The sequence below is a fragment of the Clupea harengus genome, chromosome 9 (assembly GCF_900700415.2).
Source record: "Clupea harengus chromosome 9, Ch_v2.0.2, whole genome shotgun sequence".
In the NCBI taxonomy this organism is placed as follows: domain Eukaryota; kingdom Metazoa; phylum Chordata; class Actinopteri; order Clupeiformes; family Clupeidae; genus Clupea; species Clupea harengus.
In genome coordinates, this window is record NC_045160.1 from 4,808,264 (window position 1) to 4,810,763 (window position 2,500).

The 2,500-nt window shown below is 45.0% G+C and overlaps 1 protein-coding gene across 2 annotated transcripts in view; it reads right to left on the minus strand.

The window, feature by feature from the left end:
- LOC105890611 (transforming growth factor beta-1 proprotein-like) overlaps positions 1–2,500 on the minus strand; it is a 24,654-nt gene that overhangs the window by 2,417 nt on the left and 19,737 nt on the right. The window contains exon 7 of one of the 2 annotated variants that reach the window (XM_012816657.3): positions 1,811–2,500. This exon is cut by the window's right edge and continues 1,750 nt beyond it. The exons of the other annotated variant lie outside the window; for it this stretch is intronic. The gene's annotated coding sequence lies outside the window, so the exon portion shown is untranslated. Of the gene's footprint in view, positions 1–1,810 lie in introns of those variants that run through there. 2 annotated transcript variants of the gene reach the window in all.

A 2,500-nucleotide genomic window follows, 5' to 3' on the forward strand; every position in this document is an offset into this window, starting at 1 on the left:
CTGGTGGGATGTGGATGTGTGTGTGTGTGCATACATATGCGTGTGTTTATAGATATGTCTGTGTGTGCATGTATGTTTGCATGTATGTGTGTGTGTGTACTGTGTGTGTATGTGTGTTTAATTTTCCATGTAGTCAGTGCCTTAAGCCGAGGCCCTAAAAGCGGGTCTGGACCTGCACAGCTCTGCTCATTCCCAAAGCACAGGCCTTGGGAGACACATGACAGTAATCCCCTGAGTTCAGACAGAGATAAAGAGAGAGAGAGAGAGAGAGTGAGGGAGGGAGAGAGAGAGAGAGAGAGAGAGAGAGAGATGGAGGGAGAGAGAGAGAGGGAGAGAGAGGAAGAGAGAGAGAATAAGAGACAGGGAGAGGGAGATGAAGGGACAGAGGAAAAGTTAGGAAGAGAAACACACAGAGAGAGAGACAATCTATGTGAGACAGGGAAATGGAAAGAGAGCTAGAGAACAAAAGAAAGAAAGAAAGAAAGAAAGAAAGAAAGAGTGAGAGCGTGGACCGGAGGGAGGGAGGGGATATAGAGAGGGAGACAGTGGTTTGGTGGTTTTGCAGGGAGATGGACTGACACAGTGATAGACACAAACAGAGAGCTGGACCTGTGAAAAACACTACCCGACTGTAACCACACGACATGTGGAGTCAGTAGTGCAGGAACCCACAGATGAAGCAGAGAAGGGTGGGGTTGGTGGTTATTACACAGTGGATGGGGACTGTGTGGAAGAGTGTGACGGTGTGACACCAGAGATGCATGGAGAGAGAGAGAGAGAGAGAGAGAATAGAGTAAGGATGAAGGACAGAACAACAGGATGGTGGTGAGAGAGGGAAGGCAGAGTCAATGGTATATGTGTTAGGGAAAGAGAGATTGCCCAAACAAGAGAGAGAGAGGGAGAGAGAGAGAGAGAGAGAGGGGGAGAGAGAGAGATGGAATAAAATAGAGTAGGAGGAGGAGAGTGGTTGAAAGAGAGCGAGAGAGGGAGTGAAAGATTGGATGAGTGATGGAGAGGAACGGAAAGAGGGAGACAGCTAGAGAGGGCATGTGAGAGAGTGATAGATAAGAGAGAGGGATAGACAGAGAATTAGTGAGAGAGAGAGAGACAAATAGAGAGGGGAAGAGAAGGGAGAGAATGAGAGGAACAGACAGATAGACAGAGGGAATGAGGGACTGAGTGAGAGAAGGAGGGAGAGAGGGAGAGAGAGAGGGAGGGAGGGAGAGAGGCTTTTGGGCGCTGCCAGGAAAAGGGGCTGTGTGTCCGGGAAGGCCAGGCTCGTCTCACCGACCTGTGAAGAGCAGCACTGCCAGAGCGGAGACACACTCTCCAGAGTAAACAGGTGTGAGCTGTTTACCTGTCTGTGTACACACACATACACATACACGTGTGTCCGCACACTCGCATACACACACTCACTCAATCACTCAAACCTGTGCACACACACACACACACACACACACACACACACACACACACACACACACTCATTATGAGGCAAATAAACATGCATGTGCATACGCTTACATTCATAATACAAACATACACATGCACATGCACATATACACATACAGAACTACAAACATGCACATGCACATGCACACACACACACTCAGAAACACACATATATACAGACACTCGTGTGAAACATTTTCACTTATACAACTACATACCCACACACGCATAAACTTTGTGTAGTTCCAAACACAAACTGAATACACAAGCAGCTAGCTGAGTATAAATAGTCATGTCAACGCAGTAAAAAACCAATAATCCCAAGAATTCCCAAATATCCCAATAATCATCACTATTAAAGGAATCCTCCAACACGAGGAAAAATGACGTTTAATGTTGTTTGTGTAAAATGAGTATTTACAATGGCAAGCGTGATGGTTGAAAAAGTAAGTGCAAATACAAACAGCTGTCACAATATGAAACCGACAAACTGTTGGAATGACTAATGTGAAATTGATGAAATGGATGATAACTGAACCTAAAAGTAAAGGAAAAGTAAAAAGTCAAAATAACCGCACATTGGATAACATATGACAAAGAAACAAACAGTTCAAGATATAAAGACAATATAATCAGACCCATGTTCTCCACTGAAAATTGGGAACAAGAAGACGGTATCAGTTATACAACTACTTGAAAGCAAAGCCAGCGCTAACAATGCTACCATATGCCTTAGCTCTTTTAAAAAAATACAACAAATTACAAGAAGAAGCACACATACAGAGCTACATACACAACAGGACCAGAAAAAAATAACACGGCGCATTGGAACTTCAGATTTCCATACACAGGTCATCGAATAAAGCATAGTGTGAAATGCAAAGGCACGCAAAACAAAACAAGAGAATGCACTGGACAGCTCCTGAGGGCATGTGAGGACCAGAGAGCTCAGGACAGACAGTGAGGGCCTGGTGTTGTGTGTGTGAGGGAGTGCGTGTGTGTGTGTGTAAGAGAGAGAGTGTGTGTGTGTGTGTGTGTGTGTGTG